The sequence below is a fragment of the Pongo abelii genome, chromosome 10 (assembly GCF_028885655.2).
Source record: "Pongo abelii isolate AG06213 chromosome 10, NHGRI_mPonAbe1-v2.0_pri, whole genome shotgun sequence".
Classification (NCBI taxonomy): domain Eukaryota; kingdom Metazoa; phylum Chordata; class Mammalia; order Primates; family Hominidae; genus Pongo; species Pongo abelii.
In genome coordinates, this window is record NC_071995.2 from 54,119,182 (window position 1) to 54,131,594 (window position 12,413).

Here is a 12,413-nt window from a genome sequence, read left to right on the forward strand (position 1 = left end):
CAGTTCCATGGAGTTGGGAGTTGTGGAGGGTAGTTTTAGTGTAGCACTGAAAGTGAAGCCAGACTTCAGTGGCACAAAGTGAACAAGAGGTGAGATGGAGAGACAGGGACCAAAGACACAACTCTGTCAAAAGCTTGATTTTTTGGTGGGGGAGCATTCTCAAGGAGTTTACTTGGGCAGACTCAGGGTAAGGGTCCTGCACCTAGAAGAAGGTGCTGGCCCTCATGGTGGTGAAGTGTTAGCTTGTGCTAGGACCTTGTGGGGCCACAGGAAAAATATGGAATGCTTCACAAATTTTCATGTCATCCTTGCACAGGGGCCCTGCTAATCTCTTTATCATTCCAATTTTAGTATATGTGATGCTGAAGCCAGCACTCAAAAGCCTAATTTCAAAGGAAGGGAAACCAAACTAGCTAGAGGGGGAAAGGAAACTGAGGAAGTGGGTTGTGTGGGGGTGTTTTTCCTTATGGTGAGAAAGGCTTAAGTGTCTTTATGTACCGAGAGGAAAGTACAGGGGAAAAGGGAAAGATAAAGACAGGAGAGAATCTGGTCACTGAGGTAGCAGCAGGGAGATCTGGAATTATCTTAAACAAAAACAAGATGATTCTAAAGCAGGAAGGAAGGGAAAATGGTAAACAGACGTCAGAGGTCCAGAGACAGGTTTTCAAAAAATAATACTGATAAACTTGTAAAAATCAGGCCAGGTGCAGTGGCTCACACCTCTAATCCCAGCACTTTGAGAGGCTGAGGTGGGCGGATCACCTGAGGTCAGGAGTTCCAGACCAGCCTGGCCAACATTGTGACAACCTGTCTCTACTAAAAATACAAAAATTAGCCAGGAGTGGTGCCATGCCTGAGACAGGAGGCTCAGGGAGGCTGAGACAGGAGAATCACTTGAACCCAGGAGGCGGAGGTTGCAGTGAGCTGAGATTGCACGACTGCACTCCAACCTGGGGGACAGAGTGAGACTCTGACTCAAAAAACAACAGCTGGACATGGTGGCTCACGCCTGTAATCCCAGCACTTTGGGAGGCTGAGGTAGGCGGATTACCTGAGGTCGGGAGTTTGAGACCAGCCTGACCAACATGGAGAAACCCTGTCTACTAAAATTAATCCCGGCTACTCGGGAGGCTGAGGCAGGAGAATCGCTTGAACCCGGGAGGCAGAGGTTGCAGTGAGCCGAGATTATGCCATTGCACTCCAGCCTGGGCAACAAGAGTGAAATTCTGTCTCAAAAAAAAAAAAAAGGCCAGGCGCAGTGGCTCACGCCTGTAATCCCAGCACTTCGGGAGGCTGGGGCAGGCAGATTACTTGAGATCAGGCGTTTGAGACCAGCCTGGCCAACATGATGAAATCCCATCTCTACTAAAAATACCAAAATTAGCCAGGTGTGGTGGCACACACCTGTAATCCCAGCTACTCAGGAGGCTGAGGGAAGAGAATTGCTTGAGCCCGGGAGGCAGAGGTTTCAGTGAGCCGAGATCGCACCACTGCACTCCAGCCTGGCCCACAGAGTGAGACTCTGTCTCAAAAAAAAAAAAAAAAAAAAAAGATAATTGGGTGCCTAGAGTTCTACATGTGGACTGACCAATATGGACACAACTTTTGTTCCCTACTTCAATTAATGCAACCTCAGACTGCTTAGTGCTATTGTAGATGACAGCTACTGCTATTTTCATAGTCCAGACAAATACAAAGGGCTGGGAAGAAGGGAAAGGGGCAAGAGAAAAGGTCAAGAAGAGGAGTTGGCTGAGATAGCTACTACCTGAGAGCAAAAATATCCCCAAATATCTACAATTCATCCATTGAACTGCTGACTTTATAATATTTACCTCAATGAAATAAATTGTAATTTGTTTTCTCGACAATAGCTATAAAATTAATCAGAGAAAAAAATCCTTGCTGCCCTTAAAATGCACCAGGTATGGAAAAATTCCAAGATATACTGCTAAAAGAAAAAAGCTAAGATACAGAATAGTATATGTAAAGTACACTACCACAGATACAAAAAACAATATGTATGTGTGTATGCTTACATGTGCATGGAACTCTCCAGAAGGATAAACAGAAAACTGCCAACAGTGTTTGCTGCTAAGGTGGAGGTACAAAGAAACAAAGATAGGAGGGAATTTTTAATTTCTCTAATTATCCCTTTGTACCTTTGAAAAAGCTTCTCTGTGTGTGTGTGTATTCACTATTCAAATAAGTAAACAAATCTATAATTACACTAAACTGTGAAAGACAGATTTAAGGTTAAAACAAAAAATAAGAAAATCCACTTAGGCCGGGTGTGGTAGTTCACCCCTGTGATCCCAGCACTTTGAGAGGCCAAGGTGGGTGGATCACCTGAGGTCAGGAGTTCGGGACCAGCCTGACCAAGATGGTGAAACCCCGTCTCTACTAAAAATACAAAAATTAGCCAGGCATGGTGGCGGGCACCTGTAATCCCAGCTACTCGAGAGGCTGAGGCAGGAGAATTGCTTGAACCTGAAAGGCGGAGGTTGCAGTGAGCCAAGATCGTGCCATTGCACTCCAGCCTGGGCAACAGAGCGAGACTTGTCTCAAAAAAAAAAAAAAAAAAAAAAAAAAAATCTACTTTATGTTTCATACACTATAAGTGTCATATATGTCATATAACACATACACATATAACATGTCATGTACTGACACACATATAACATGTCTGGGAAAAAATGTACTCTTGCCAGAAAATGTTGATCAAACTAACTCATAACAAGAACCACAAACTGTCCTAAAAAAGCATATACCCTTCTACCTAGCAATCTTACTTCCAGGAACTTATCCTAAGGAAATAAACAAGGGTGCAAAAAGAATTGTACTAAACTGTTTAAGCATTGTCATAGCAAAAAATCTATCCAGTAGAATTCCTTACATCCATAAAATGCAATATCATGTCACATTAATATGACCTAGATATATTTATTTCATATTATTTATTTAAATTATTTGTGCTGGGTACAGTGGCTCACACCTATAATCCCAGCACTTTGGGGGGCCAAGGCAGGAAGATCACTTGAGGCCAGAAGCTAGAGGCTACAGTGAGCTATGATTGCGTCACTCCACTCCAGCCTGGGTGACAGAGTGAGATCCTGCCTCTAAATAAATTGTTTTAATATATTTATTATATAGAAATAATAATTTATTTATATTTATAGATATTATATATGCTATCATGCTGTTTTTTTTTTTAAGAGATAGGGTCTCATTCTGTTGCCCAGGCTAGAGTACAGTGGTACAATCACAGCTCACTGCAGCCTTGATTCTACATATACAATTAAATAATAACGAAGCCAGCATTTATTGAGCATTACTATATGGCAGACAGTATTTTAAACATTTTTTGCCTATTAACTCATCTAATCCTTACAACAGCTCTAGAAGGTTGGGACTATAATTATTCACATTTTACAGATGAGTAACAGAGGTGCAAAGGTTAAAAAGCTTTTCCAGAATCATACAGCTAACAAGTGGTAGAGCCAGATTCAAACCCAGACAGACTGGCTGCAAAGCCCAAGCTTTTAACCACTTGGCTAAATTGCCTCTCAAACTGAAATACACAAGTGGCAAAAAGAGTATGTATAGTATAGACCCATTTTAATAAAAATAACTTGGCCAGGCGCGGGGGCTCAAGCTTGTAATCCCAGCACTTTGGGAGGCCGAGGCCAGATGGATCACCTGAAGTCAGGAGTTCGAGATCAACCTGGCCAACGTGGTGAAACACCATCTGTACTAAAAATACAAAAAAATTAGCTGGGTGTGGTGGCATGCACCTGTTAACTCCAGCTACTCGGGAGGCTGAGGCAGGAGAATTGCTTGCACCTGGGAGGCGGAGGTTGCAGTGAGCCAAGATTGTGCCAGTGCACTCCAGCCTGGGTGACAGAGGGAGACTCCGTCTCAAAAAAAAAAAAAAAAAAAAAAAAAAAAAACTTAACAAAGGAAAATAAATGTAGTGTATACGTTTTAAAAATGTAGGGCCGAGGCTGGGTGTGGTGGCTCACGCCTGTAATCCAAACACTTTGGGGGCAAAGGCGGACAGATCACCTGAGGTCAGGAGTTCAAGACTAGCCTGGCCAACATAGTGAAACCCCATCTCTACTAAAAATACAAAAATTAGCCGGACATGGTGGCACATGCCTGTAATCCAAGCTACTCAGGAGGCCGAGGCAGGAGAATTGCTTGAACCAGGGAGGTGGAGATTGCAGTGAGCCAAGATCCTGCCATTGCACTCCAGCCTGGGGGACAAGAGTGAGACTTCATCTCCAAAAAAAAAAAAATCTAGGGCCAGGTGCGGTGGCTCATGCCTGAAATACCAGCACTTTGGGAGGCTGAGGTGGGTGGATCACAAAGTCAAGAGTTCGAGACCAGCCTGGCCAACATAGTGAAAACCCATCTCTACTAAAAAAAAAAAAAATTAGCTGCGCACGGTGGCATGCGCCTGTAGTCCCAGCTACTCGGGAGGCTGAGGCAGGAGAACTGCTTGAACTCGGGAGGCAGAGGTTGCGGTGAGCCGAGATTGCACCACTCCACTCCAGCCTGGGCAACAGAACGAGACTCCATCTCAAAAAAAAAAAAAAAAAAAAAAAAAAATTCTAGGGCCAGACGTGGTGGCTCATGCCTGTAATCCTAGCACTTTGGGAGGCCGAGGGGGGCAGATCACCTGAGGTCGGGAGTTCAAGACCAGCCTGACCAACATGGAGAAACCCCATCTCTACTAAAAAAATACAAAATTAGCCAGGTGTGGTGGCACATGCCTATAATCCAAGCTACTCGAGAGGCTGAGGCAGAAGAATCGCTTGAACCTGGGAGGCAGAGGTTGTGGTGAGCCGAGATAGCGCCACTGCACTCCAGCCTGGGCCACAAGAACAAAACTCCGTCTCAAAAAAAAAACCTAGATGCAGGCTGAGTGAGGTGGTGCATGCCTGTAATCCCAGCACTTTGGGAGGCCAAGGTGGGTGGATCACCTGAGGTCAGGAGTTCGAGACCGGTCTGACCAACATGGTGAAACCCCGTCTCCACTAAATATAAAAAATTAGCTGGGCATGGTGGCGCATGCCTGTAATCTCAGCTACTTGGGAGGCTAAGGCGGGAGAATTGCTTGAACTCGGGAGGTGGAGGTTGCAGTGAGCCGAGATCTTGCCATTGCACTCCAGTTTGGGTAACAAGAGCGAAACTCCGTCTCAAAAATAAAAAAATCTAGATGCGGAGATTATACTTTCAATCTAGGTCATATATTTCCACAAGATTTAATTTTTTTTTTTTGAGACAGGGTCTCACTCTGTCACCCTGGCTGGAATGCAGTGGTACCATCACAGCTCACTGCAGTCTTGACCTTGGAGGCTCAAGCAATTCTCCTGACTCAGTCTCCTGAGTCGCTAGGCCCACAGGTGCTGCCAACCACACCCAGCTAATTTTTTACATTTAGTAGAGACAAGGTTTCACTATGTTGCACAGGCTGGTCTGGAACTCTTGGGTGGGAGGATTGCTTGAATGCAGGAGGTTGAGGCTTCAGTGAGCCATGCTGGTGCCACTGCCCTCCAGGCTGGGTGACATAGTGAGACCCTGTCTCTGCAAATAAAACAGTTATCCTTGGAATAAGGAGCAACAATTAAAATAACATTAATCTAGGCCAGGCCCGGTGGCTCATGCCTGTAATCCTAGCACTTTGGGAGGCCGAGGCGGGCAGATCACTTGAGGTCAGGTGTTCAAGACCAGCCTGGCCAACATGGTGAAACCCCATCTCTACTAAAAATACAAAAATTAGCCAGGCATGGTGGCGGGCACCTGTAATCCCCACTACTCTGGAGGCTAAAGCAGGAGAATTGCTTGAACCCAGGAGGCAGAGAATGCAGTGAGTCGAGATTGCACCATTACACTCCAGCCTCGGTGATAGAGTGAGACTCTGTCTCAAAAACAAAACAAAAAATTAAACTCTTCTCCTTGTTGCTATGAGGTAATGTAGAAAATAGGCCTAGAGGCTGGGCGCGGTGGCTCACGCCTGTAATCCCAGCACTTTGGGAGGCCAAGGCGGGCGGATCATGAGGTCAGGAGAAAGAGACCATCCTGGCAAACACAGTGAAACCGTGTCTCTACTAAAAATACAAAAAATTAGCCAGGCATGGTGGCGGGCGCCTGTAGTCCCAGCTACTCGAGAGGCTGAGGCAGGAGAATGGCGTGAACCCAGGAGGCAGAGGTTGCAGTGAGCCGAGATCACGCCACTGTACTCCAGCCTGGGTGACAGAGAGAGACTCTGTCTCAAGAAAAGAAAAGAAAATAGGCCTAGAGCCGGCCGAGCACGGTGGCTCACGCCTGTAATCCCAGCACTTTGGGAGGCTGAGGTGGGAGGATCACAAGGTCAGGAGATGGAGATCATCCTGGCTAACACGGTGAAACCTCGTCTCTACTAAAAATACAAAAAATTAGCCGGGCATGGTGGTGGGCGCCTGTAGTCCCAGCTACTCAGGAGGCTGAGGCAGGAGAATGGCGTGAACCCGGGAGGCGGAGCTTGCAGTGAGCAGAGATCGCAACACGGCACTCCAGCCTGGGCAACAGAACGAGATTCCATCTCAAAAACAAAAAAAAAAGAAAATAAGAAAATAAGCCTAGAGCTTGTACTGTGCTTAATCGTATATTTTTTCTTTCTTTCTTTTTTTTTTCTTTTAAAGACAGGATCTCATGCTGTCACCCAGGCTGGAGTGCAGTGGCACAATCACGGCTCACTGCCGCCTCAATCTCCGAGGCTCAAACGACCCTCCCACCTCAGCTTCTTGAGCAGCTGGGACTACAGGTGTGCGCCACCATACCAGCTGGTGTATTTTTTTTTTTTTTAAATAGAAATGGGGTCTCGCCACGTTGCCCAGGCTGGTCTTGAATTACTGGGCTCAAGCAATCCTCCTACCTCAGCCTCCCAAAAGTACTAGGATTACATATGTGAGCTACTGTGTCCAGCCATCTTTTCATTTTAAAGCAATGCTAATAATATTGTCTTGAGGAGGAACACAAATTCTTAAAATTTTTCCTAATGGGATTTCAGGAGATCCCATGTCCCCCAGAATAAACAGCAAAGAACTTGCCTGAGTTGGTACAGAGATGGCCACAGGGTATGGGAACCTGCCAGCCAAATTAGGAGCTGTAAGGTTCCCACCATAAAGTCAGCATTTACAAAACTGCAGAGATGCTAAGCAATGTTATTCCTAAATCTAAACCCCTCTTTATCTTTCTGGAGGTTCTGCTTTATTCACCTTTCTATAACTGTACTCTTTCAGGGATTTGGCCTTAAGAATTAAGGGGAAATTTAGATTTCTAATCTGGTTAGGGTATTTCCTATTTGTCATCTACGGGAAACTAGTGTTTTTTTTTTTTTTTTTTTTTTGAGGTGGAGTCTCGCTTTGTCACCCAGGTTGGAGTGCAGTGGTGCGATCTCCACTCACTGCAAGCTCCACCTCCCAGGTTCATGCCATTCTCCTGCCTCAGCCTCCCAAGTAGCTAGGACTACAGGCACCCGCCACTACGCCTGGCTAATTTTTTTTAATATTTTCAGTAGAGATGGGATTTCACCGTGTTAGCCAGAATGGTCTCGATCTCCTGACCTCGTGATCCACCCGCCTCGGGCTCCCAAAGTGCTGGGATTACAGGCGTGAGCCACCGTGCTCAGCCAGGAAACCAGTGTTGACATGGTTATATGCAACCTTGGAAGTTAGCTCTAGACTAGGCTGCCTTGCACTGCCACCAGGCAGACAATCTAAATCTGTCAGGTTAGGTTTACTTGACTATTCCTTCTAATCTCTGGGACTCTTAACACTGCCATGGGTTGTCATAGGGAAAGGTTATCATTCCAGGGGGGATGCCTCAAAAGAATTCAGCTGCTCACTGCCCTGGGGCAGAAGCCCTTAGTAAAACTGAAACCACAGGGACCTCAAGAGTCATAGCCAGTGACCACAGCCACTGGAAGCAGTTTCCTGGATATTCTCTTTGGGTGTAGGAAAGCAAAAGGCCTTAGAAGGTTTTACTTAAACCTGGGGAGCTGAACTGAAGTAGCACTGAAGTGTCCCTTGAGGCCTTACAAGAGTTCTGCCAACCTCCCTTATCTGACCATACTAAACCCAAAATGAAAACTGCATTCCCAGTCTCCTATTCCACAGGCCAAATCCAAAACAGGTAACTATGCTACTTTACCTCCTCAGTGTTATACTGGGATATCTCTCTATTCCCGGTCAGCATTATAATAGAATAATTTTTATGAAGGAATACAAGAGCCTTATCAGACTCCTTTCTATGCCCTTTTAACTTACTGTTGTGGTTGTTTTCTCTGGTCTCCCACTAGAGAAAGCTAGGAATTCACATTTTTCCTGAAGGACATTTATCTTCACTTATTCAGGATTTCTTTAACCCATAAGCATAGATGAAACCATGCACATTCATTCATGCACACATGCTTAGAGAACCATTAGAGAAGTCATTCTAACCCATGATTTACATTTTGGGTAACTGGGCATTCTGCCACCAATTTTGTGGCAAAAACATAAGGGCAAAAGTCAGGTATAAGTATGCAGTCTCCCATCTACCATTCTCTCTCCTCTATGCCCTGAATACAACAAAGGTGCAGATGTCTGAGGATTCTCCAGCTCTGATCACTACAATTAAACACATAGGGAAAGGGCCCCATAACCTGCCCTGATCTAAGGAAACAGATGACTCCTGGAAACTTCAATATGGTAAAAAAAAATTAGCTGGCAAAGGATCTCACAGGTGTCCCTAAAACATTTCATCGTATCTCCCTGTCTCCCAATAAATAGTTCTGGAAAAAAAAAAAAAAAAAAAAAAAAAAAAAACAACTGTGTTAGGAATCCAGAAACCCGAGTCCTAGTTCTAGCTTTATCACTAACCAAATGAATGACCTTGGACAACTTATTTAGCCTCTCTGGGTCTCGGTTCCCTATGTGAAATGAAGCATCCTGGGCTACATAAGTTCTAAGGTGCTCTATAAGTTCTATGATTCTAAGGTTCTGAGATTGAGCATATAAAACAAAAATAGGCCCGGCGTGGTGGCTCACACCTGTAATCCCAGCACTTTGGGAGGTTGAGGTAGGTGGATCATGAGATCAAGAGATCGAGACCATCCTGGCCAACATGGTGAAACCCCGTCTCTAATAAAAATACAAGAAATTAGCTGGGTGTGATGGCACGTGCCTATAGTCCCAGCTACTCGGGAGGCTGAGGCAGGAGAATCGCTTGAACTCAGGAGGTGGAAACTGCAGTGAGCCATGATTGCACCACTGCACTCCAGCCTGGCGACAGAGCGAAACTCCATCTCAAAAAAAAAGGAAAAAGAAAGATAAATTAATGGGTAATTATGTTATAAAAGGTATCCTGGCTTTAACGCTAACTGACCTTGCTGTCTCCAGGCAGCTCTTGACTTTTTAAGTGAAGGGAAGTGATCTTTTTTACTTAAGCAATAGAACCCTTAGACTGAAATCACTTCCCCTCTTCGGAACTCAGTTTCCTCACTTGCGAGATGAGTGGTTCTAAGGTTCTGTCTAATTCCAGAATGCCGTGGATCATACTGGATTAACCACATGGGGATTTTAAAGTTAGGCCTCTTTAGTTTTAATTTATTCAATTTACAAAAGAATCCAGAACGACAGAATTCTTCAAGAACTCATCTAATGTCTAAACAGAGGCCTGCCAGGCATCAAAGGCCAGCAATGACCTGGTCACCAGCTCCAAGCACTATTTGTGTGGTTACCCCAAACTTCATCATCCTAAATACATAATCTCCTTGTCAGTAGAGACATAAAGAAGAAATACACGGCCAGGCGCAGTGGCTTACGCCTGTAATCCCAGCACTTTGGGAGGCCAAGGCAGTCAGATCACCTGAGGTCAGGAGTTCGAGACCAGCCTGACCAACATGGTGAAACCCCATCTCTACCAAAAACACAAAAATTAGCTGTAATCCCAGCTACTTGGGAGGGTGAGGCAGGAGAATTGCTTGAACCCAGGAGGTGAAGATTGCAGTGAGCTGAGATCATGCCACTGCACTCCAGCCTAGGCGACAGAGCAAGACTCTGTCTCAAAAAAAAAAAAAGAAGAAACACATAATCCTTGTCCTCAAACTAAGGTGTAGGCTTGAGCCCAATGAGTACATAGGAAAAAAAACACATAAAAACACATAAACGTATTAAGCAAATTATTAACAAGTAAAAGTTAATAATTTATGTAAGTTGTAAATATACAAAAAAGAACAAATGGTACGGATTAATCACAGAAAGCTTTCTGCAGAAAGAAGTTTTAAGAACTGGGCTTTCAAGGGCAGAAGGAATCCCGAGTGACAGAGAAGAGGGTTGAGGCCTGGAATGGGACTCTGAATCAAAGCTCTTTACCTTCCAAGTGTTGGGGGGCAGGTTCCCTGTTCACAAGGCTCCAACCCCCTGATGCCTCCACTCAGTGCCACTGAAGAGATTCTCCCAGTAACCCATCTTGTTGGCTATTCTCCGACTGAGTCTTCCTTCCCAGTGACAAGCTCCATCGCCCAGGGGATGAATGTGATGTCACAATCAGGAGTACTCTAGTAATAGGAACAAGCAAGAGAAAGGAGAGTCAGGAGAACTACCTCCACTTGGCAAGGAGACTGGACAGATGGATCTGGCAGTTGGTTGGGGAGGATGAGACAACTCCATTAAGCACTACAGTTTTCAGTGCTAGGCAAATAAGACTACCTTCTAAGGAGGGAGCTCACCAGCTAAGGAAGCACACACACAGGGTCCAGTAGATTTGAACATAGCTGGGAGGGGGAAAGAAAAGGACAAGAGAGGTCGGGCACGGTGGCTCACGCCTGTAATCCCAGCTCTTAGGGAGGCCGAGGCGGGTGGATCACAAGGTCAGGTGATCAAGACCATCCTGGCTAACACGGTGAAACCCCGTCTCTACTAAAAATACAAAAAATTAGCCAGGCGAGGTGGCGGACGCCTGTAGTCCCAGCTACTTGGGAGGCTGAGGCAGGAGAATGGCGTGAACCTGGGAGCTGCAGCTTGCAGTGAGCCAAGATGGCGCCATCGCACTCCACCCTGGGTGACACAGCGAGACTCCGTCTCAAAAAAAAGAAAAGGACAAGAGGAAAACTAGAGAAGAGGATTTGTTGGAGATTTAAGATTCTTTTATTCAGTGCATATAACTACCAGTAATAATGATTCCAAATCTGTGACTACAAAATGCATAGATCCAGCTGGGTGCAATGGCTCACGCCTGTGATCCCAGCACTTTGGGAGGCTGAGGCGGGTGGATTACCTGAGGTCAGGAGTTGGAGATGAGCCTGGCCAACATGGTGAAACCCCATCTCTACTAAAAATATAAAAATTAGCCGGGCATGGTGGCGGGTGCCTGTAATCCCAGCTACTCAGGAGGCTGAGGCAGGAAGAATTGCTTGAACCCAGGAGGTGGAGGTTGCAGTGAGCCGAGATCATGCCACTGCACTCCAGCCTAGGCAACAGAGCAAGACTCTGACTCAAAAAAAAAAAAAGCAAAATGCATAGATCCATAATACATTATGTGTACAGGATGATGCTTTAAGGCAGAGGTCTCCAAATCCCCAGATGGACAAGTACCAGACTGTGGCCTATTAGGAACCAGGTCGTACAGCAGGAGGTGAGCAGGAAACAAGTGAGCATTAAGGCCTGAGCTCCATCTCCTGTCAGATCAGCAGCGGCATTTGATTCTCATTGGAGCACGAACCCTATTGTGAACTGCCCATGCGAGGGATCTAGGTTGCCCACTCCCTATGAGAATCTAACGCCTGATGATCTGAAGTGGTGGAGTTCCTTCCCAAAACCATCCCCTCGCCCACTGTCTGTGGAAAAACTATCTTCCACAAAAAGGCTGGGGATGCTGCTTTGATGTTTCCAAAGTGCTTTCACATAAATTATTATTATTATTTTGAGATAGAGTCTTGCTCTGTCACCTAGGCTGGAGTGCAATGGCGCAATCTTGGCTCACTACAGCCTCGGCCTCCCGAGTTCAAGTGATTCTGCTACCTCAGCCTCCAGAGTAGCTGGGATTACAGGCATCCACCACCATGCCCGGCTAATTTTTGTATTTTTAGTAGAGATGGGGTTTCACCATGTTAGCCAGGCTGGTCTCGAACTCCTGACCTCAGGTGATCCACCTGCCTCAGCCTCCCAAAATGCTGGGATTACAAGTGTGGGCCACCGCGCCTGGCCCACATAAATTATTATTATTATTTTTTGAGACAGGGTCTTGCTCTATTGCCCAGGCTGGAGTACAGTTGCATGATCATAGCTCACTACAGCCTTGCCTTCCCAGGCTCCAGCAATCCTCCCACCTCAGTCTCCCAAATAGCTGGGACCACAGGCACACACCACCATGCCTGGCTAATTTTTGTG

The 12,413-nt window shown here is 45.7% G+C and overlaps 1 protein-coding gene and 1 non-coding gene across 2 annotated transcripts in view; both read right to left on the minus strand.

The window, feature by feature from the left end:
- RNF41 (ring finger protein 41) overlaps nt 1-12,413 on the minus strand; it is a 29,275-nt gene that overhangs the window by 13,386 nt on the left and 3,476 nt on the right. Inside the window, 1 exon segment of the mRNA NM_001132802.1 lies at nt 10,398-10,582. The gene's annotated coding sequence lies outside the window, so the exon portion shown is untranslated.
- LOC112135896 (U6 spliceosomal RNA) lies at nt 272-375 on the minus strand. The gene has a single exon (XR_002917129.2). It is a non-coding gene; the product is annotated as a U6 spliceosomal RNA (small nuclear RNA).